Below are 23,906 nucleotides of genomic sequence, written 5' to 3'. Positions count from 1 at the left end.
TCAGTCAGTAAAGTGTAATAATAATAATAATAATAATAATAATAATAATAATAATAATTATACCCTGCCCATCTGGCTGGGTTTCCCCAGCCACTTTGGACGGCTTACAGCATATATAAAACCTAGTAAAATAATCAAACATTAAAAACTTTCTGATACACGGCTACCTTTGGATGACTTCTAAAAGTTGTGTACAGTGGTACCTCTGGATATGAACGGGATCCGTTCCGGAGCCCCTTCGCATCCTGAAGTAAACGTAAGACGTGACTGCGCGTCTGCGGGTCGTGTTTTGCCGCTTCCGCACATGTGCGTGACGTCATTTTGAGCATCTGCGCATGCGCGAGCGGCAAAACCCGGAAGTAGCACACTCCGTTACTTCTGGGTTGCCGTGGAGCGCAACCCGAAAATATTCATCCCGAAGCTACTTCAACCCAAGGTATGACTGTACAGTGGTACCTCGGGTTACAGACACTACGCTTCAGGTTACAGACTCCGTTAACCTAGAAATAGTACCTTGGGTTAAGAACTTTGCTTCAGGATGAGAACAGAAATTGCACGGCGGCAGCGGGAGGCCCCATTAGCTAAAGTGGTGTCTCAGGTTAAGAACGGTTTCAGGTTAAGAACGGACCTCCAGAACAAATTAAATTCTTAACCCGAAGTACCACTGTAGTTCTTTATCTCTTTGGCATCTGAAGGGAGGGACATTCCACAGGGAGGCGCCACTACCGAGAAGGCCTTCTGCATGAAACTCTTAACCTCAGGGCTGTGGGTTCGAGGCTCATGTTGCGCAAAAGATTCCTGCCTTGCAGGGGCTTCTACTAAATGACCCCTTCCAAATCTACAACGCGAAGATTAAAAAATGGAAGGAAACACACATAGATATCGACAACACGTACGTTGGCCTGGAGATTTTGCAGAGCAGAGTGTGTGCATTTCACAGAGCGCCTCCTGGGCTCCCCCTGACACCTCGCGCAAGGTGATCTGCTGCTGCACATGGTGCGCTCCGGAGGCTGTGACGGCTGCTGAGCGAGGGAAGGCGGCCGAAGCACTGATCCTATTATCCGCCTGCTGTCGCTGGAGAGAGCGACGGAAATTCTCCCATTATGTTTGCGGCAATTGCTTTGCCTGCAGTCGGTGCAGCTTCAAAGGGAGCAGGCGGTCTGAACAGCCACAGGGTGCCCAAGCCGCAGGGTGACAGGAACCAGCTGAAAATGCCAGGGCGCCAGCTGAGCAATGTTTGCTCATGGGCTGTGGTGTGGTGCTGTGCATGTAAGCAGGCTGCTCAGGCCTGGCCCAAGACGCTTTTGGCCCTCCCAGCTGCTGGTGAATCGTGGCAAGATGGTTGCACCATCCATTTAAAGGTCCCCGCAAAGGATCCTGGGAACTGTAGTTTGTTAAGGGTAGCTCCATGAGGGGTGAACTACAGTTCCCAAGATTCTTTAGGGGAAGCCTTGGCTGTTAAAAGGGGTACATATGTGCTTTAAATTGTACGTACAGTGCACATGTGAGTGAGTTTGTAGTAGTTGTAATAAATAATAATAATAATAATAATAATAATAATAATAATTTATTTAAACCACACCAATCTGGCTGGGTTTCCCCAGCCACTCTAGGTGGCTCCCAACAGAATTAAAAGCATAATAAAACATCAAACATTAAAAACTTCCCTAAACAGGGTTGCCTTCAGATGTCTTCTAAAAGTCAGATAGTTGTTTATAGTGGTACCTCGGGTTAAGAACTTAACTCGTTCCGGAGGTCCGTTCTTAACCTGAAACTGTTCTTAACCTGAAGCACCACTTTAGCTAATGGGGCCTCCTGCTGCCACTGGGCTGCCAAAGCATGATTTCTGTTCTCATCCCGAAGCAAAGTTCTTAACCCGAGGTCCTATTTCTGGGTTAGCGGAGTCTGTAACCTGAAGCATCTGTAACCTGAAGCGTCTGTAACCTGAGGTACCACTGTATTTCCTTGACATCTCATGGGAGGGCGTTCCACAGGGCAAGCGCCACCACCGAGAAGGCCCTCTGCCTGGTTCCCTGTAACTTCACTTCTTGCAGGGAGGGAACTGCCAGAAGGTCCTCAGAGCTGGACCTCAGTGTCTGGGCTGAATGATGGGGGTGGAGACGCTCCTTCAGGTCTACTGGGCCGAGGCCGTTTAGGGCTTTCAAGGTCAGCACCATACGTTGGATTTCCTTGGCTGCTACCAGGTGCTTCAGAAATATTATTCCCTTCTTCAAGAGTCTGTTTTGGCAACCCAGCCCAGCTGGCAGACTTGATGTGACATCTGACAGAGCTTATTCCGCCTCGCTGGAAATAAAAAGGCCTATAGGGGGAAGGGTTCGGTAGAGCAGTGTTTCCCAAACGTTTTTGGGCAACGGCACACCTGTTTACCGGAAAAAAATCTCGCGGCACACCACCATTAAAGCCCCGCCCCGTGACGTCAGCGCGCAGCGTCACGCCGGGAGGGACGCACAAAAGTGAAAGTTTTTTCCCTCCCCCTTGCCGGGGTGGGAGGAGGCAGCAGAGCGAGGGACTGAGGGACCGCGGCAGCTGAGGCGGCCACCCCTCGTCGCCGTCCCAAAAGCCGCCAAAAAGCCCTAAAAAAAGAGGAGCAGCACAAAAAACACACCACACACGGGGGGCGTGTTCTAATTCGCTTCTAACTCCGGGTTAGAGCGCAGCACGTGGAGGATGGGTGGGGAAAGAGAGAGGAGGCGCACTGATAGAACGCCAGGCACGGGGGCCGCCAGGGAGAGCCAGCGCGCGCCGCGCCCCGGACGCTCGCGGCCACCGCCATCCCTCCCTCCCAGGGAAGGCGGGATTAGAGCAAGCGCCCGGGCAGCAAGAAGCGCGCGCGCGCCGGCCCTGCCCTGGATCCCTCAGAACCGCCAGTCTCTGGGAAAGTGGGCGTGGCTTCAGAACTCTCAGGCAGCAGCACCCGCCGCCCGGCAAGGCTTCCCATTGGGAGGCGCGAATGCTTTAGTGGGCGGGGATTGGTGCAAATATAGGCAGGGCGGGCTGAGAGGAGGAGCCGCCGCCGAGGAGCAGCGACACCAGCAGCGTTTCCTCTCCCCCCTCCCCTCCCGTGTCAACAAGCGGGGCGCCTGCGCCGGGGGTTTGCGCGTCAGGCAGGCAGCCAGGCAGGCAGACGGCGAGAGCCCCGCGCTGGGCGGCCGCTGCTCGCCGCCGCCGCCCCGCGTCTCGCCGCCCGACTCGCCCGCCTCCCTCCCACGGCACACCAGGCAACGTCTGGCGGCACACTAGTGTGCCGCGGAACACCGGTTGGGAAACACTGCGGTAGAGCATCTGTCTCACATGCCACGGATTTCAGGTTCGGCTCCTGGCATCTCCAGGTATGGAATGTGAATATCTGAAAACCCCGGAGAGCCTCTGCCAATCAGTGCAGGTTATATAGGGCAAGGTGGACCAGTGATGATCTGACTTGGTAAATCCCTGGATTCCTAAAGCAATTAGGCTTATCCTAGGTTGGTGGTGTGGTGTAGTGGTTAGAGTGTCAGCCTAGGATCTAGGCTGACCTTGCGCCAGTCGCTCCTCTTCAGCCTAATATTGCTGTAAAGGACAGGATCCGGTCCCTGTTCCTGATAAGCTGCTGATTCCAAACCTTTTGAGTTATCTCTTCGCCTTGAAACCTGTAAAGAAAACCGTGCAAAGAAAATATGGAGGAGGAAGACAGAATTAAGGTTATCAGTCTGTATATTGAGCTGCCTTCAGCCTGTGTTATTGTTGTTGTTCTGCCCGGACACTGAGGTCCACCTCAGTAAAATTATAATTATGGAATGGGTAAAGGTAAAGGGACCCCTGACCATTAGGTCCAGTCGTGGCCGACTCTGGGGTTGTGGCGCTCATCTCGCTTTACTGTCCGAGGGAGCCAGCGTACAGCTTCCGGGTCATGTGGCTAGCATGACTAAGCTGCTTCTGGCAAACCAGAGCAGCGCACGGAAACACCATTTACCTTCCTGCCGGAGTGGTACCTATTTATCTACTTGCACTTTGTTCTGCTTTCAAACTGCTAGGTTGGAAGGAGCAGGGACCGAGCAATGGGAGCTCACCCCGTCACAGGGATTCGAACCGCCGACCTTCTGACTGGCAAGTCCTAGGCTCTGTGGTTTAACCCACAGTGCCACCCGTGTCCCTCTAATTATAGAATAGGATATCCTTATTTTTATCGGAGAAATGTTGGAGGGTCTGTAGGGGAAGCCCTCTCTGGACTTCAATGAGATCCAAAGTGCTGCCCTGGACTTCCCCGACTTGACTAAAGTATGGGGAGAGGGAGCAAGTAAGCGCTGCGCTTCATAACTGATCACATGGTGCAGTGCGCATCCTCCATTTGAATGGCAATGCCCATCAATTTACAGTGGTGCCTCGCAAGATGAAAAGAATCCGTTCTGTGATTCTCTTCATCTAGCGGTTTTTTCGTCTTGTGAAGCAAACCCATTGACGGATTAGCGCTATTAGCGCTATTAGTGCCTTTTAGCGGCTGATCGGATCAGCTGATAAGCGGCTTAGAAAAAAGGGGGGGGAAGGGAAAAAACCTGCAGGAACTCGCAAGACATTTTCATCTTGCGAAGCAAGCCCATAGGAGATTCATTTTGCGAAGCACCTCCAAAACGGAAAACTCTTTCGTCTAGCGAGTTTTCCATCTTGCGACTCATTCGTCTTGCGGGGCACCACTGTATTTATTATTAATGTTGCAATACATATATGCAATCTTTACATATGGATACATATACATTATATTTGTAAATCCACTTTTTCACATTTCATTATGTACCAACAGTTATCCATTTCTTATTTCTCGCCCTGTGTCTTCCTTCCACCCGTGCGTGACTTCCTTGTTATTATGTAACTTTATTATTGAGATTGTAATTTTGTATCTTAGTAATTAAACATTCAATCTTATATATCTGCTTAGCTTAATTTAACTTAACTTTGTGAAATCAGTCTATACATATCAATAAATTCTTGTTGGAGCATCTTTTCGTCATGTATTCTTCTACACATTTCCATTCCTGTTTGAGATTTTGATTAGATCGCATTCTAACTGTTGCCGTCATTTTTGCTAATTCAATCATTTCAAAAAAATTATTTTGCCAGTCTTTCAGTGTTGGTACTTCTTCTGATTTCGCCTCAAATTATTTTATTGGGGGACAAAGAGTTGGCTCTTATGGCTCCTGGGGAAGGGCTGGAGGAGGTCAGCAACAGAACACCTGCCTTGCATTTAGAAGTTTCCAGGTTCAATCCTCAGCATCCCAGGTAAGGATGAGAAACTGCCCTTGGAGAGCTGATGCCAGTCAGAACGGGCAATACTGAAGTCCATGGTAGTCTGACTCTGTTCAGAAAGTGGTGGTGGGGGATGAGTGTTCAGACCCCTGGGCTCTCACTTGTGGGGTGCCTCAGGGTTCTGTCCTCTCCCCCATGCTTTTCAACATCTACATGAAGCCGCTGGGAGAGATCATCAGGGGGTTTGGACTAGGTGTTCATCAATATGCAGATGCTACCCAGCTCTACCTCTCTTTCAAATCAGAACCAGTGAAGGCGGTGAAGGTCCTGTGTGAGTGCCTGGAGGCAGTTGGAGGACGGATGGCGGCTAACGGATGGAGGTTGAATCCGGACAAGACAGAAGTACTGTGTTTGGGGGACAGGAGGCGGGCAGGTGTGGAGGATTCCCTGGTCCTGAATGGGGTGACTGTGCCCCTGAAGGACCAGATGCGCAGCCTGGGAGTCATTTTGGACTCACAGCTGTCCATGGAGGCACAGGTCAGTTCTGTGTCCAGGGCAGCTGTCTACCAGCTCCATCTGGTACGCAGGATGAGGCCCTCCCTGCCCGCAGACTGTCTCACCAGAGTTGTGCATGATCTAGTTATCTCTCGCTTGGACTACTGCAATGCGCTCTATGTAGGGCTACCTTTGAAGGTGACCCAGAAACTACAACTAATCCAGAATGCAGCAGCTAGACTGGTGATTGGGAGTGGCCGCCAAGACCATATAACACCCGTCTTGAAAGACCTACACTGGCTCCCAGTACGTTTGCAAGCACAATTCAAAGTGTTGGTGCTGACCTTGAAAGCCCTAAACGGCCTCAAAGGCCCAGTAGACCTGAAGGAGCATCTCCACCCCCATTGTTCAGCCTGGACATTGAAGTCCAGCACCAAGGCCCTTCTGGCAGTTGCCTCGCTGTGAGAAATGAGGTTACAGGGAACCAGGTAGAGGGCCTTCTTGGTAGTGGCACCCGCCCTGTGGAATGCCCTCTCCCCAGATGTTAAAGAGAAAAATAATTACCAAACTTTTAGAAGACATCTGAAGGCAGCCCTGTTTAGGGAAGCTTTTAATGTTTAATAGGTTATTGTATTTTAGTGTTTTATTGGAAGCCGCCCACAGTAGCTGGGGAAACCCAGCCAGATGGGCAGGGTATAAATAATAAATTATTATTATTATTATTATTATTATTATTATTATTATTATTAGGCAGCTTCCTGTGTCTTCAGGAAAGGGCTGTAATTTGGTGGTTAGAGCATCTGCTTTGCATGCAGAAGGTGTCAGGTTCAATCTCCCGGTAGGGCTGGGAATCCTGGAGCTGCTGCTGCTGCCGGCCAGTGCTGGCAATACTGATCTAAACGGCTACACAAAACTTCCTGTGTTCCCCAGCTGAACTCACCATCTTTCCATACTACAGGGATGAATGCTGGGAGATGTCTGAAAAATAGGTGCTGGGGCTGATGTCTGGGAAGCAGCAAAAGCTTGCTTACGGTAGTAACCCTTTCCTCTCTGGATGCATGCAGGTTTTGTTAAGTTGTGGGTGAACATATCAGACGACACAGCAATTCTTCAAACAGCTCTTGTTTATTCACAGGCCAGAACAGAACTGAACTGAATGGTTCAGCCAGCCTGCTTATATAGAGCTCCACTACAAAGCAATGGTGGGATGTGGGTGGCGCTGTGGGCTTGCCGATCAGCATGTCGGCGGTTCGAATCCCTGCGACAGGGTGAGCTCCCGTTGCTCGGTCCCTGCTCCTGCCAACCTAGCAGTTCAAAAGCATGTCAAAGTGCAAGTAGATAAATAGGTACCGCTCCGGCGGGAAGGTAAACGGCATTTCTGTGCGCTGCTCTGGTTCTCCAGAAGCGGCTTAGTCATGCTGGCCACATGACTGGCTACACATGCTGGCTATACGCCGGCTCCCTCGGCCAATAAAGCAAGATGAGCGCCGCAACCCCAGAGTCGGCCATGACTGGACCTAATGGTCAGGGGTCCCTTTACCTTTTTACAAAGCAACAGTAACAACTTTCTGTAACTATCCAATCACTGAATGTCACTTTCAATCCCTTATTTGCATATGTGGACCTGAGTGAAAACTATCTACAGTATTTCCCTCCTGGCCCAGGGTGAGAACTTCAGTACATAACACGTTTAATACATAGAAGCCAACTCCTAGGGCAGTGGCGTAGCGTGGGGGGTGCAGGGGGGGCCGGCCGCACCGGGCGCAACATCTGGGGGTTAGGGGGCGCAAATCCATGGGTTAGGGGGCGCAAATCCACGGGTTAGGGGGCGCAAATTACTTGCCTTGCCCCGGGTGCTGACAACCCACGCTACGCCACTGCCTAGGGGTCAAGGTCCCTTCGGCTGCCCCAATAAAATATTTGGAGGCTCCCCCCCCCAGTTAATAGGCATTGCCATTCAAATAGTGTGCGTGCGCCGTGTCTTGTGATCGATTATGTGGGGCGGGGCTTAGGCTTACCTGCCTCCCCCCAATATTTTATTCAAGTTGCGCCCCCCCCCCCGTTTAATAATATAAGGTCCCGGGGCTGAATGCTGCTGGAAACCAAACGCTTCCCTACCTGGCTGAGACCGGAAAGCGAACGGTTCTCAAACCAAAAGGTGCTGAAGGCTGGGTCTCCCCGGACACTCTGCCTGCCGTGACCCTTTCCTGGCTGAAAACGGGCAAAAATCACCTTCCCGCCGCGGAGAAAGAAAGGTCCCGGGGCTGAACTGCGTTATAGTCCCCGCTTTCCTGGCTGGCTGCGTGGCTGGGCGGGTCCGGGCGCGGAGAGCTCCGCCTCTGCTTCCTTCTCCGCCTCGCTCGTCTTCGGGCGCCCGGGTTGGAGCAGACGCGGTTCTCTCGGCCGTCCTGGAAGCCCGGTGGCTCGGAGCCGCGATGACCCAGCCCGGGGCTACTCGAGCGGGGTAGCCGAAGCGCCGCCAAGCCGGCCGGGATTAGGAGAAGCGGGAGAAGGGAGAAAGAGGGAGAAGGAGGAGGAGGGCGCACGGCTCGGGCGCCTTGGAGAGCTCGCTTTTGTTCCGCTCCTTGGCGCTGCGGCAACTCCGCCGCCGCCGCCTGCCCGGAGCGCAGAGCCTCGGGGAGGGGGGGGGAGAGAAGCAAGAGACGGGCCCGGCCGCTCCCCGTCCTTCCCCGGCTCTGGGTCCCGCAGGGCCGCCGCTGCGCGAGGGAGGAACACGGCAGAGTCCGGCCAAGGGTCGCTTGCGCCCGGCGCGCCTCGCCTCTCCAAAGGCACCGAGGCGCCCCCGCCGCCGCCGAGGTTACACAAGCGCGCCCAGGGAGCAGGAAGGCGCCGAGGCAGCCCCACAAGTGCCCGCCGGAGCCGGAGCGTTTCTCGACCGAGGCGAGCCAAGGTAAGCGCGGCGCCTCGCCGGGACGCCCAGGCGAGGTTTGCGCGCCCCTTCCCCCAAAACCGGCGCGCCCGGGACTCCTCGCGCTCAGGCTTTTTGCGCGCTCGGGGACGTGGGCTAGGTTTGGGAGGGGGTGCTTTATGGGGTCTGTGGAATCGAGCCTTGTTTTCAACCCCGGTGTTAGTGGCTTTCCCTGGAGCGCATAAGGAGCGCTCCTTAACGCGCGGCTTGGATACGCGCAAGTGTGAGGTTCTTCGGGTTGCCAACTTGCCGGGGTGGTTCTGCTCCTGTGGCTTTGAGAGGAGCTCGGCCGGGGTAGCCTGCTAAGCGCTGGAGGCGGAATTGTGCCGGCGCAGCCACGGAGGCAAGGTTAAAAGTTGGCAACCCTGGGAGTGGCTGCGGATCCCATTTCAACTCCGTTCCATCTATGCAAGTTTGCTGGGAGGTACAGCTGCCTTCAGTGGGGCTTACTCCGAAGTAAGTAGGGCATGCAAAGGAATGCATTCTCAGGTGCATTTTCTGTTAAAGAAAACAGGAGAGAGATCGCCCAACTTAGATTCCTGTATCTTGTTATTCCTTGCCCCTAGTCTTTGGTTTGTGGTGGGCTATATGCATTGTTTGTGTTTATGTGTGAATTATCCTCTCTGAGGGGGCCTGTACTGAAGATGGTGCCACCTCCCTTGAGTAAAGCGATCGACTTCTTTTCATTCCTCTAAGTCTCTTGTGCTGTGTTAGTTGCACGGGAGGTAGATGTCCATCAGGTGTAGCTCACTATCTTCCTTACCCCTGCAGCATCCCAATACCCTGATGGGGAAAACCTTTCCTGGCTGAATTTCTGCTGGGTAAAGGCATAGCAGCCGCACCATTTAAATGAAGGAACCGTGGCTCAAAGATCTCTGGCTCCTCATTGCCCAAATCTACAATGTAAGTGCTTTGGGGCTAGGACTTGTTGTCTCTGACCACATCTGTTCTGTACCTTTAAAGCACTATGCTACTGCTTTAAGCAGTCATGGCATCCCCCAAAGAATCCTGGGAAATGTAGTTTGCTGAGGCTACGGAGAGGTGTAAAGAGACCCCCCTATTTCCCTCACAGAGCTATATAATTTGCAGAGGGGTTTAACCGTCAGTCCCTGCTCCCAGGGAACTCTGGGAATTGTAGCTCTTTGGGGAATAGGGGTCTTCCACCAATGCGTGGACAAACTACACTTCCCAGAATGCTTTGGGGGAAGCCGTGGCTGTTAAAGTGGTAAGAGGGCTTTAAATATTATGGAGCGGCTGTGGCCTCTGTTTATGCTACCGTGAAGCAGGGATGAATGGAGACTGGACTCTGTTGGTTTACAGCAGGAACAGAACTACGTTCTCCCACCCAATTTGGCGGCTGAAATGAAGTGATGTGACTAGGAGTGGATTTTGCATGTGTGTGAAAGGCCTGTGAGCTCATCTCCACTCTGAAAGCAAATTCCTAGGGTTCAGGAGGTGCTTTGGCCACACCCTGTTCTTTCCTTCTAACTGTATGGCTGCTTCCAGGTGATCTGTGCATTGTGTGTTTATCCTGATACGTTCGCAGGGAGGTTAGACCAAGTTGCGTCAAACAAGTGTTGTTCCGCCTTTTTTTGCTGCATTTCCCCTTCACTTCCGTAATTGCAAAAAAAGAGAAAGAAAGTACGATCTTTTTGTGGAGGGAAGCGGGTTTGTGTGCGAGGCCTCCCAGTCGACTATAACTGCTCAACCCGACTGTCCCACTCTGTGATTGGTTCCTTGCCCGCCTCCCCCTGCCTTGAAAATAACAACAGTCTGGAAGCCCCCTAACACCTTTTGCACCTGGCTGTGCATGGGTGGTATTTGTTTGTTGATTTATTTTTCTATTTCTGGCCTCTCTTTTGTGCTTCATCCCACAATCACCTGCCCAGGTGGGTTACATAAACTGAAACGCAATCACGAAATAATAATCAACAAATGGGAAAATGGAAACGTTGGGCTTCTAGCAAAAATTGCGAAGCAGATCGGACGAGTGTGAGATCCACTCATTCTTTTGGTAAAGGACCATGTGTCAGGGATATGGGAGCTCAGGCCTTGTGGCCCTCGAACCTCTCTGAGGGCCACGCTCCCTTCTCAGCCTTGCTTATTCTCTCCACAGAATTTCTCCAGTGTTTTCTCTTGTCCTTGCGCTCTGAGGGTGATGCTTCTTGTTTGCCTGGATGGAGAATAGAGATGGATGCCTGAGAAAATTTGTTGCTCCTCCCACTTTTGCTCCTAGCCCTGCCCACCTGCATGTGGCCCCTGAAAGCTTGCCTAAGAAGGAATGAGGCCCCTGGGCTGTGAAAGGTTTCCCACCCCTGTATTATACTGGGAGGTCTGTTCTGTGATTAGTTCATACGCCTCCCTCATCTTCCTGCTCGCTTCTGCCAAAGTGTTTTGGAACCGGCTTGCCATTAAAACTGATGCTCAGCGTGTCCTGGGTTGTAGCGGAATGTGTATTTTTGAAGTTAATGTTTCCCCGACGTCTTGGACGAGCGTCTCTTGGCTTGCTCGGCTGACTTCGTTCCGCTCATGCCATAAATCTCTGCTTCACTTAATTTAGGACGGAACTATTTGTCTCTCTTCTCCCCCGGCACTCCCTGGCCGAATCTGGACAGGAGAGGTGGCTGCGATGGTCTCACCCTCTACCCGAAAGGCCACATCTGCCTATAGCGTTTCCGCAGTGACCTGTGCAAATCCCTCGTGGCACAGAAGTCTTGAGGCAAATGTGCGATCATCCTTGCGGGGAGCTGATGTTTCCATGCCAGCGGGAATATCCCAAGCTCAAAAGAGATCTCCCTTGACATTTGTTAGTGCAATTTATTTTCCTCTTAGCTACCCTGTCAGCCTTCCCCAACTTGGTGCCCTCCAGATGTTCTATTATCTATCACGTCAATATCCCAACTTTCCCCAAGGACCTCAGGCATGTGGTTCTCCCTCTCCCCTTTCCACCCCCTCACGACAATCCTGCGAGGTGGGTTAGGCTTAGAGGCAGTGTCTGGCCCAAGGACACCCTCAAAGAGCTTTCTATGGCTGAGTGAGGATTTCAACCCTGGTCTCCCAGGTCTGAGTCGGACACTGCCCTACACTGGCGCAGTCGTTGTTTGGAACTACGACTCCCACCGTCACCCTGAACCAGCATGGCTGTGTGGTGCCAGCACGGTTTGAAATTGTTGTTGTTGTTTAGTTGTTTAGTCGTTTCCGACTCTTCGTGACCCCATGGACCAGAGCACGCCAGGCCCTCCTGTCTTCCACTGCCTCCCGCAGTTTGGTCAGACTCATGTTCGTAGCTTCGAGAACACTGTCCCACCATCTCGTCCTCTGTCGTCCCCTTCTCCTTGTGCCCTCCATCTTTCCCAACATCAGGGTCTTTTCCAGGGAGTCTTCTCTTCTCATGAGGTGGCCAAAGTATTGGAGCCTCAGCTTCAGGATCTGTCCTTCCAGTGAGCACTCAGGACTGATTTCCTTAAGAATGGAGAGGTTTGATCTTCTTGCAGTCCATGGGACTCTCAAGAGTCTCCTCCAGACCAGAATTCAAAAGCATCCATTCTTTGGCGATCAGCCTTCTTTATGGTCCAGCTCTCACTTCCATACATCACTACTGGGAAAACTATAGCTTTAACTATACGGACCTTTGTTGGCAAGGTGATGTCTCTGCTTTTTAAGATGCTGTCTAGGTTTGTCATTGCTTTCCTCCCAAGAAGCAGGCGTCTTTTAATTTCATGACTGCTGTCACCATCTGCAGTGATCATGGAGACCAAGAAAGTAAAATCTCTCACTGCCTCCATTTCTTCCCCTTCTATTTGCCAGGAGGTGATGGGACCAGTGGCCATGATCTTCGTTTGAAATTAGCCAGGCGCATTTTGCACCTGGCTTTCCACTCAGGAGCCAGTGGCTGATAGCCGGTTGGAAAACACGCCTGGCGAATTTCGAATACAGCTCCAGTGTTAACCTCTGCTCCCCCCTGGCTGCAGCATTTTGTGAACATCAAAAATTTTGGTTTGCATTTCTTTTTAAATTTCTGCTTGACACCTAAATAGAATTTAAACTTTCCCAGATTTCTTTGGGGGGTGTTATCTGTACAGATATCTTGGACCGCCTGATCAAGATTAATGGTACCTCATCAGCTTAGCCAGGAGGAGTGGGCTGGGTCAACGCGACCAATTAAGAGCCTTCCTTAATGTCTTAATAAGCCTGATGGCTTGGACAAGCTGATGGCACCATGGAGGTATTGCAGCTGAAAGCGCCTTCAGATCTGAGCACTTCTCTCTCGGGGCAGGAGGGAGGGAGATGGTGGCAAAGGTGGGACCTGGTTTTGCGGACAGTGAAGGGATACAATTTATGCCAAAGCCCCCTCCGGTGCAGAGGAAGGCAGCTACTCCAGGCTTCAGGCCGAATAACGTTGCAAGGAATCACTCTTTTAATGTGGCAGCCCGTGTCCCTCTGGAACTCCCTGCCTCTTGATATTACGCCTGTGCTTTTATTGCCCTGGTTTTGATGCCTGCCAAAAGCCTCATCATTTGGGCAAGCCTGATGTTGCATGCTGTTGTATTGTGTACACCAGTTTCTTCTTTTGAACTGTCAATTTTATCTATGTTTTGAGCTCCCGCCCCCCACTGTCATACTGGCAAAGAGGTCGTCTTTTGCTTGCTTTAAAGAATCAGCTTGCCTCTTCCGCAACAGGACCCCTTTCCAGAGAAATTGGGCAGCCAGGTTCAATTACGGGTGCCTGTAGCTCGCATGCCCTCGACGCCTTGCGTATTATTTCCACTGGGGGTTTCCAAGCTCGCCTGGGAGCCGTGGAGCGAGCGAGGTGAAGGGATGTGCTCAACTCCCCCTGTAATGGATGGAAAAAATCCTATTGACACGGTGGATACAAAGGGTTGGGAATGAAGCGTTCCTGAGCTGTCCAAAGGAAATAAAAGAAATCAGATTAATGAGCAGAGGTGGAAAATTAGGAGGGGTCTGTATGGAGCTGCAGAAAAAAATTTGTGGCAATGCCTTGCCTTCTACTCAGGATCCCTTTTCTCATCTGCTCTAAGCCTGTCCTTAAATAACTGCAAGGTGGCGTCGCGCAGCGAGGAAGAACATTGAACTGTGAGCTTTTAAATCCTCACTTCGGCTAAGCAGAGATTTCCGCCCGCTGGGTGGCCTTCGGTAACTGCTCTCTTTCAGCCTTTTGACCCCCGTTCATCCATCAGATGGGTGTGAAACTGGACTACCTGATACAGGCATTTAAAAGGTGGCGGAGGACTTGGGAAATGGCTTTGAGCTGCCTACAAATGGGCTCCCCTGCAGGGGAGGGTTTGGGATACAGTGCTAGAAACTCGGATATATATAAGCTTATTGTCAAATGGCACCTTAATCCTAGGTTACGGAAGCCACAACAGAATGTCTAGGCGCTATATATATTTTTTTACAATGAAATTTATCCCCCTCCTTTTAGAAGTATATCTTTATTGATTTAAAATAAATACATTTATGGGAAAACAGACAAACAAGCATATAATCAAACAAACAAATAATGGAGAAGTCAAACAAACAACCACAATATAATTTTAATTTCCTTCTTTATAAGTTTTATAATTGATTTCAGTATCGGGAGTATAAATGATGCTAATTACACTGATTTGTTGTTTCCTACAATGAAATTTAGTATTGTAATTATTATTATTATTATTAGTTTCATTTCTATACCGCTTTACATTTTAAAGAATACCAAAAACAATTTGTGACACGTAAAAACACATCAAATCAAGCAATCCCGAATAAAACAAATTCAAGCTTCCAGGAAAATATTTCAGATCCTTCTCTGAGTGACCTTTTCCTTTCCCCATGTTTACCCACTTAATTTATAGGGCTGCGCCATAGCAGAAGAACTCTGGAAAGCCCGTGTGCTGTAGTGGTTAGAGTGTTGGACTAGGACCTGGGAGATCAGGGTTCAAATCCCCCCACTGCCATGAAGTTCACTGGGCGACCTTGGAATCAGTCACTGCACCTACCTCACAGGGTCATCGTAGGGATTAACTGAGGAGGGGGGGGATGTACCCCTTGGAGAAAAAGGTTTGATATAAATGCAATCAATAATCTCTTCTTCTGACCTGCTTAAGAAAGCTGGAGGGGCCAGCCAGGTGGAGCTGTCAGTTGCCAACCTGGCAACCCAGAGATCTTGACGTGGTCGCAATTGGACCCACGCCAGTTGCAAAATCTGCCTAGCTAATTTCTAACACTGTTGGGGAACCTATGATCAGTGTTAGAATTTAGCCAAGTGTCAGGTGTGTTTTGCTACTGGTCCAATTGTGACGACGTCGAGATCTTTGGGTTGGTGACAGAGGAAAGCAACATGTCACTTAGGGAAGGACCTGAAATATTTTCCCTGAAGCCTGAATTTGTTTTATTTGATGTTTTAATGGGTTGTGAACCACTTTGAGATTTTCTTTCTTTCTTAGAAAGCAGTATAGAAATAGAAAGCAGTATAGAAATAATAATACAGTCATACCTCGGGTTACAGATGCTTCAGGTTCTGTTTTTTCGGGTTACGGACCGCCGAAACCTGGAAGTACCGGAACGGGTTACTTCCAGGTTTCGGCGGCCGTGCATGCGCAGAAGTGCCAAATCGCAACCCGCTCGTGCGCAGGTGCGCCACTGCGGGTTGTGAACACCTCAGGTTGCGAACATGCATCCCGCACAGGTCACGTTCACAACCTGAGCATCCACTGTAATAATAATAATAATAATAATAATAATAATAATAATAATAATAAACAAAATAACCTGACTACAAAAAAGTGCCTAGACATTCCATTGTAGCAAATGCAGCTGACTGCCTATATGATGATCCTGGACTGCAATTGCTGTCATCTTTGACTGCTGGCGAAGGCTCAGCTCGTGACCAAGCGAAGATTTTGGCAGCTTTGATGCAGAGCGTTCACTGTGGAACAGCTCTGTGTTTGAACATAAGAAAAGCCTGCTGGATCAGGCGAAAGGTCTGTCTCGTCCAGCATCCTGTTCTCTCACAGGGGCCACAATATGCCTTGTGGGAAACACCCAGGTAAGGACCTGAGGTGCAGCGGCGCTTTCCCAACCTGCAATACTCATTGGCTGGCGTTTGAGGCCTAGCGTTCTGGCACTCAGATGTAGCACGCACCCTTATCCTCCACAAATTTCTCCAATCTGCTTCTAAAGCCATCTGAGTTGGTCATCAGTACACCTTGTGGCGGTGAGTTCCACAGGTTCACTACGCGCTGTGTGCAGATATACTTCAATGTGCGGGTCCTGAACCTTCCAGTGTTCAGCTTTGTTGCATGTCCCCAAGGGGCATAAAAAAGTTTTCTTCACAACACACCGTACATAATTTTTATACTGTACACCTTTCCCCGGTCTCCTCTCAACTCTGCATTTCTCTCAACTAAAAAGTCCCAGTGGCTGCAACAGACAGGGCAGTCACTTCATCCCTTTGATTATTTCAGTTGCCTTTCTCTGAACTTTCCCCAACCCTACAGTATCCTTCTCCTTGTGTGTTCAGACCCAGAAACCTCCCCACTAAATAAATTCACACTTGACTCAAATTTTTGGTTTGGTTTTTGGCAGAATTTAGGCCACAACTTAATTGATTAAGGCAAGTGACTGGTTGCATAGGCTCTGGTTCGACTAGCTCTCTGCCATGCAGGTAGCGCTGACCCAGGGTTCCAGCATAGGTCAGCCAAGGGTGAACACCTGGGTAAGCGGGAAGCCAGGAACAGGCTTTCTCCGCCACATAAATGTCCCCTGGACTCAGGCACGGGCACAACCCCCTCTCAGGGCTTGACCAAACCATCGAGTCCCTGGATTCCTTTCACGGAATCCCCTTCACATAGGGATGGTGAGAGCGTTCTCCCATCCCTATCACCTGAACCAGTGCCTGTCCGCAACCTTACAAGTTGTGACGATTTGCTACGTGGCAGGCGAAACCCAAATGGCAACAGCCAATCAGCCAAGTGGGGGAAATTCCTGCTGTGCCCCTGTCCCAACGGCACACGACGGCATAGCGAGGTCAAGCGCAAAGCCCTAAAAGTAGGGAGAGGTGGGCGGCTGGGTCCCCTTTTGGACTGGGTCCCATTGGCCAGATTGAACCCAGGTTTGAGGGACCTACCAATTGGGTGTTGTGGCTGACCAATCATACCCACCCACAACACAGGGAGTCGGTTGTCCAGGTCCCACCGCAATACGTGCCCCCTTTAAGGGAGGACCCAATTTGGCATTCTGCTCAAAGCAACATTCCTACATGTTTTCCCCATTTAGCTTTTGCACCTCCCCCCCCCTTTTTTTGGAAAATCTGACTTTTCCTTTTTCCTTTTTTTTTTAGCACAATGGAACAGATGCTCCATTTCCCTGGGTGTAAATTTCCTAAGCCCACAGCTGTTCGTGTATGAGCATAAGTGGGATATGTGTCTTGCATCCCAATAAACCCTGACTGATGGGACTTAGCAGGCAAATCTAGAGGGAGATGGGTTCAGGGACAGGTACCAAATATACGATGCAAGAGGGGAGGGCATATTCTTACCCCACCAACCCACAACTGAGCACCTGAACAGCAATTAATTCCCCCTCTCTACTTAAATAGGCTTTTTAGCATATTTGTACACCCATACCAGGTGTTTTGCATGAAACTGTTAACAGTCTAATGTAATGGATCTAGGAGCATATTTTTAAAATGCATTGTTAAGCAGAAATGTGTTGTTGCAGTGTTTGGGACTTTTTAATGCAGTCTGGTGCAACCTGCCACAGAGCAACTTCACGTAACGTAAGTGTGGTGTAGTGGTTAGAAGAATATCGGTCTGGGATCTGGGAGACACGGGTTTGAATCACCACTCGGCCATGAAGCTCACTGGGTGACCGTGTCCTAGGCAGTCTCTCTCATCCTAATCTTCCATCTCTTTTAAATGTGAAGGCAGTGAAGGTCCTGTCTGGAGGCGGTTGGAGGATGGATGGCAGCTAATGGATTGAGGTTGAATCTTGACAAGACAGATGTACTGATTTGGGGGGACAGGAGGCGGGTGGGTGTGGGGGACTCCCTGCTCCTGAATGGGGTAACCATGCCCCTGAAGGACCAGGTGCACAGCCTGGGAGTCATTCTGGACTCACAGCTATCCATGGAGGCGCAGGTCAATTCTGTGTCCAGGGCAGCTGTCTACCAGCTCCTGGTACACAGGATGAGACACCACCTGCCTGCGGACTGCCTCGCCAGAGTGGTGCATGCTCTAGTTATCTCCTGCCTGGACTTCAATGTGCTCTACGTGGGGCTACCTTTGAAAGTGACCCGGAAACTGCAATTAATCCAGAATGCGGGAGCTAGACTGGTGACTGGGAGCAGCCGCCGAGACCACATAACACTGGTCCTGAAAGACCTACATTGGCTCCCAGTACGTTTCCAAGCACAATTCAAAGTGTTGGTGCTGACCTTGAAAGCCCTAAACGGCCTCAGTCCAGTAGCCCCGAAGGAGTAGTAGAGTGTCTCCACCCCCATCATTCAGCCCGGACACTGAGGTCCAGCTCCGAGGGCCTTCTGGCAGTTCCCTCGCTGCGAGAAGTGAGGTTACAGGGAACTAGGCAGAGGGCCTTCTCGGTAGTGGCGCCTGCTCTGTGGAACGCCCTCCCAGCAGATGTCAAAGCAATAAACAACTATCTTACTCTTAAAAGACAACTGAAGGTGGCCCTGTTTAGGGAGGTTTTTAATGTCTGGTGATGTATTGTTTTTAATATTCAGTTGGAAGCCGCCCAGAGTGGCTGGGGAAACCCAGCCAGATGGGCTTGGTATAAATAATAAATTATTATTATTATATAAGGTTGTTGTGGGGACGAGAATAAATGTACGGCCACCTTGAGCACCTTGGAGGCAGTGTTAGAAACTCAGATATTTAACCTAGGCCCCAAATAGCTCCTTAAAACCAAGGTTACAGTCGCCAAAATGGAATGTCTAGTTGCCATTTTTTGGGAGGCAAGACACTCTAGATTCTTTGTTTTTCAAATGACGGACTGACTGTGACTGATTCTCAGTTGAACATCTGGCTAGTTCGGATGGCAACCTGGAGCTAGCTTAAGAGCTTTGAGAACCTAAAGAAGAAAAATCACTTGATCCAAACAGTCCACTTTTCGTTTCGCCTATCCTGACCTCTTTTTCCAAATGGCGACTGTTCCTAATCAGGCTGCACAGAAAAAGTTCCAGAAATTCATTCCGATTGTGCAGATAAAATACGACCGATAAAATGGTACAGGATGGGGTGTTAGTGTGCGAAAACAGTCCGGATCCAATGATCCCCGGATGGAGAGATTAGACGCCATCCTGCCCCTGGGCATCAATCACTTGGTTGCAGGTGGCCGATAGCCAGGTGCAATACGTGCCTGGCGCCTGGCTAACTTCGGACACTGCTTGGAGGAGAGGTGAGTTCTGAACGCAATCGATAAACGAAAGTCAGCTCTTCAAATTTGTACGTTTCCCAGCTGTACCAAACTCCATTCATCTTGTCCGTTCTTTGCTACAGCAGGAATTCTGGTCTCTGACCAGATGGCAAACTAGGATCTTTCCACGCCTGAAATCTTTGCCCTCTCCAGATTTGAAGCACTTCCTATTTTTAGAGGCAGCAGGGCTTAATCTGTCTGCAAAGGCTTCCACAAATCCTGTCTTGTTTGCCTGCTTTCGGACAGGAGGAAAGGAATTGGAGTTAGCATGGCAAAGAAGGAGGGCTTTTATCTTTTGCAGCAAGCAAGAATCAGAGATGTTCTGTTTCTGCACGTTACATCTGCTGTCTTAAGCAGACTGCCTTGTTTTTCTGTAAGATCCTATCCCTTTGCCATGCAGAAGGGAGGATGCTTTTGGAATATTAAAAGCAATCATTTAAAAAAAAAAAAGTGGGAGTTTGTGAATTAAAATAAAAACTTCTTAATGAAAATCCTGTCCTTTCAGATTAAGCTCCAAGTGAGTTGCGGTCAGACGAACCTGTTTGTGTGTGTGCTGAGTTTTTGTAGAAGGAAGGGAAAGGGAAGTCACGGAAGGTATAGATTGGCTTCAGATTCCCAGGAACTTTCACATCCAGTTTGAGAATGTGTCTGTTTGAAAGCAAGCTTCTTGTATATGCTGGGGGAAATTTCTCTCGCCAGGTGCTTTCCTCATCTCAAAAAGGATATTGTAGAGCAGGGGTCAGCAAGGTTTAGCTTTGTAAAAAAAACCAGAAGCCTTTTTATTAGGTATTTTAGGTCAAGACATACCAAAAGAAATGAGGACCATATTTATGTATGCCACTACAGCAGCAAGAATGTTGATTGCACAAAATTGGAAGACAGGAGAAATACCAACTAAAGGACAATGGCAATAGAAGTTGATGAACTATGCAGAACTGGTAAAAATGACAGAAAGACTAAGAGAAAAAGGCAACAGAGACTTTGAAAAAGACTGGGAACCATTCGTTACTATATTTGCGGAAACAAAGAAAGGCAATAGACTTGATGGCAGGATTTAAATAAACATCCACATTATTGTTGTTGTTGTTTAGTCGTTTAGTTGTGTCCAACTCTTTGTGATCCCATGGACCAGAGCATGCCAGGCACTCCTGTCTTCCACTGCCTCCCGTAGTTTGGTTCAAACTCATGTTCGTAGCTTCGAGAACACTGTCTCGGCTTCAGGATCTGTCCTTCCAGTGAGCACTCAGGGCTGATTTCCTTCAGAATGGATCAGTTTGATCTTCTTGCAGTCCACGGGCCTCTCAAGAGTCTCCTCCAGCACCAGAATTCAAAAGCATCAATTCTTCGGCGATCAGCCTTCTTCATGATGCTTTTGAATTCTGGTGCTGGAGGAGACTCTTGAGAGGCCCATGGACTGCAAGAAGATCAAACCGATCCATTCTGAAGGAAATCAGCCCTGAGTGCTCACTGGAAGGACAGATCGTGAAGCTGAGGCTCCAATACTTTGGCCACCTCATGAGAAGAGAAGAATCCCTGGAAAAGACCCTGATGTTGGGAAAGATGGAGGGCACAAGGAGAAGGGGACGACGGAGGACGAGATGGTTGGACAGTGTTCTCGAAGCTACCAGCATGAGTTTGACCAAACTGCGGGAGGCAGTGGAAGACAGGAGTGCCTGGCGTGCTCTGGTCCAGGGGGTCATGAAGAGTCGGACACGACTAAACAACTAAACAACAACAACATGGTTCTAATCTAGCCCTGTTTAAGCAACAGATCTTTTTTAGTGTGCCTGTGAGTGAAGCTGTCTCATTCAAGCTTTGCCATTCTGAGACACCCCCGCCCCCCACTCTGCCTTGTCCGGTGAATTTTGCCGTTCGTTCGGCTGATTTTCCATTTGGACGTATCGGATCTGGGAAGGAGCTGTCGCCTTTGTGGCTGAGTGCCGAAGAGCGATCTGCTGCCTCCTTGGGCAGAGAGCCCGGCTGTGATTTATGAGCAAGTTTGCCTTGATTCTTAAGCCGGGGCACGTGTTATCCTTTGGCGTGTCTGTCAGATTGCAAGGTTATTTATGGATCCGAGAACGTCTGCGTTAACCTGCCTTGTGCCGTGACTCTCTGCCTCTCTGTGCTTTTGGGGGGGGGGGGATAAATCGACGGCTGTGGATCTGCTTGCGCTTGCTTCAGAGGAAGCCCCACTGAACTCCATGGGAGTTGCTTTCAGGGAAAGCCGCAAGTAGGATCCTTCCATTTCAATATGTCGCTGACTGGTCTCCTTCCACTTTGGTTGGTGGCCTTGTGAAGGCCAACACTTCCCATGGGTTTGACAGCCAAACAGAATAGCAGAATCCTATTAACAAAAATGTCGTCTTTTTTAATGTTCTTTATTGGTTTTACAGATTTTCCAAATTTTGCCATCATAATCGTCCACCACTGGACCTAACGGTCAAGGGTCCCGTTACCTTTACCTTTAATACATAATACATACCTTATTTCTTTTAACCTTAATACTTTAATTTTAAACAAATTTGTACTTCCCTCTCTCCTCCTTTTGGCTTCTCTATATTTACGCATTTGTCATGTTTACATTCTCTGTGTACTTAATACTATGGAATAATACTATTCAAAATTTCATTCATGTACATCCTTCAACTGTTGCAATATGTTTGTTCAATATTCTTAAATCCAAAACGAATGATTTTTAATAAACATTGTGAGGTCTATTTCCGTCCCGAGAGTCTTTATTTGTGTATACAGTGGATGCTCGGGTTGCGAACGTGATCCGTGCGGGAGGCACATTCACAACCCGCAGTGCCGTGTCTGCGCATGCGTGGGTCACGATTCGGCGCTTCTGCACATGCGCAAAGTGTGATCTAGTGGTTCTGCACGTGCGCAATTGCCAAAACCTGGAAGTAATCCATTTCGGTACTTCCAGGTTTTGGCGCGTCCATAACCTGAAAACACGTAACCCGAAGCGTCTGTAACCCGAGGTATGACTGTAGTTCTTTTCTATGTATGTTGTAAATTTCAACCAATCTCTTTGGAATGCTTCGTTGCCCTGTTCTCTGATTTTTCCAGTCAATTTTGCTATTCGCTGACCCAGCACCCAGAAATCTTCACATGGTCACAGTTGGACCCGCTCCGGAAGCAAAACATGCCTGGTGTTATGTACTGAGTTGAATAGGATCCAAAAGGCAGCAGTCTGATTGGTCCTAAAACAATAGGATTCAGAATGCAGCAGTCTGATTGGCCCAAAGGAGCCACCCAATCCAGCTCCAGGTGGAAGTGAATCCGCAACCTGATTGGCCTACAGGAGTATCCCGGAATGAGCCAATCACATGGGGTCCATTGCGCAAATAATGTATATAAGGCAGACATTCTGGGGGAACTTCCATTCCTCCTCACCACTATGAGCTGAATAAAGAGCATGAAATCCACTCTCGACTCCGAGTATATTTCACGTGGTGATTGAATTTCGAACACCTCATGAGGGTGGCTTCCAATTCCTAGTTTCGAAGTTGTTTTCCTGGAATGGGAATGCGGAGGTCAAGAACAGAAGACGGAACGTAGGTGGCTTTTAAAGGCATTAACCCTCTGCCTTTTTATTACCATCTGATCTGTGCTGCATCTCGGTAGCTGGGCATACATTTTGCATGTGAGGAAAGCCCTGGATCCGGTCTCCCTCCTCCACAAATCTCTGGGGAGAAGAGATCAGGCAGCCCATCCGGCAGAGGTGAACAGCAGCAGCCGCAGCAGTGAGCATAACCAAAGCCGCATTTTGGCCGAGGAGGCCGTTACGGGTGACTGCGTCGCCACGGGCATGGCAAGTGCTTGCGGGCGAAACATCAGGCCACCCAGAGGCCTTGCCAGCTGGAGAACCTGAGGACCTTGTCAAACCAGAGAGAAAATGATGTGCTTCGTAGGGAGAGGCATAGTGGACTTTTTTTTTTTTTTTGCAAATGCATTACTCAGTCGTCTCAATTTCTTAGTCACCCAGGCTGATCTACAGGAACCGCCTGGCCTTCGTATTGAGGCTTCCTGTCAGAGCAGTGATGCCCAACCCGAACGACCATTCTGGGAGTTGTTGTCCTAAACGTCTGGAGGGCACGAGGTTGGAGAAAGCTGCTCTGGTTTAATAATAATAATTGGAGGACGGTTGGAGGATGGATGGCGGCTAACAGATTGAGGTTGAATCCTGACAAGACAGAAGTACTGTTTTGGGGGGACAGGAGGCGAGCAGGTGTGGAGGACTCCCTGGTCCTGAATAGGGTAACTGTGCCCCTGAAGGACCAGGTGCGTAGCCTGGGAGTCATTTTGGACTCACAGCTGTCCATGAAGGCGCAGGTCAATTCTGTGTCCAGGGCAGCTGTTTATCCGCTCCATCTGGTACGCAGGATGAGACCCTCCCTACCCGCAGACTGTCTCGCCAGAGTGGTGCATGCTCTGGTTATCTCCCGCTTGGACTACTGCAATGCGCTCTACGTGGGGCTGCCTTTGAAGGTGACCCAGAAACTACAACTAATCCAGAATGCGGCAGTTAGACTGGTGACTGAGAACGGCCGCCGAGACCATATAACACCGGTCTTGAAAGACCTACATTGGCTCCCAGTACGTTTCCAAGCACAATTCAAAGTGTTGGTGCTGACCTTTAAAGCCCTAAACGGCCTCGGCCCAGTATACCTGAAGGAGTGTCTCCACCCAAATCATTCAGCCCGGACACTGAGGTCCAGCACCGAGGGCCTTCTGGTGGTTCCCTCACTGCAAGAAGCCAAGTTACAGGGAACCAGGCAGAGGGCCTTCTTGGTAGTGGCGCCCT

At 49.7% G+C, this 23,906-nt stretch overlaps 1 protein-coding gene and 1 long non-coding RNA gene across 3 annotated transcripts in view; one reads left to right on the top strand and one right to left on the bottom strand.

The window, feature by feature from the left end:
• Positions 1-23,906, bottom strand: part of LOC308588845 — a 265,934-nt gene that overhangs the window by 54,411 nt on the left and 187,617 nt on the right. The gene's annotated exons all lie outside the window — the stretch shown is intronic.
• The window catches only part of GDPD5 (glycerophosphodiester phosphodiesterase domain containing 5), a 164,204-nt gene continuing 148,785 nt past the window's right edge, over positions 8,488-23,906 (top strand). The window contains exon 1 of the mRNA XM_081197519.1: positions 8,488-8,644. The gene's annotated coding sequence lies outside the window, so the exon portion shown is untranslated. The remainder of the gene's footprint in view (positions 8,645-23,906) is intronic.

The sequence above is a fragment of the Podarcis bocagei genome, assembly GCF_964188305.1.
Source record: "Podarcis bocagei genome assembly, chromosome: 6".
Lineage (NCBI taxonomy): Eukaryota > Metazoa > Chordata > Lepidosauria > Squamata > Lacertidae > Podarcis > Podarcis bocagei.
This window is presented reverse-complemented; position numbering and strand designations above follow the sequence as displayed.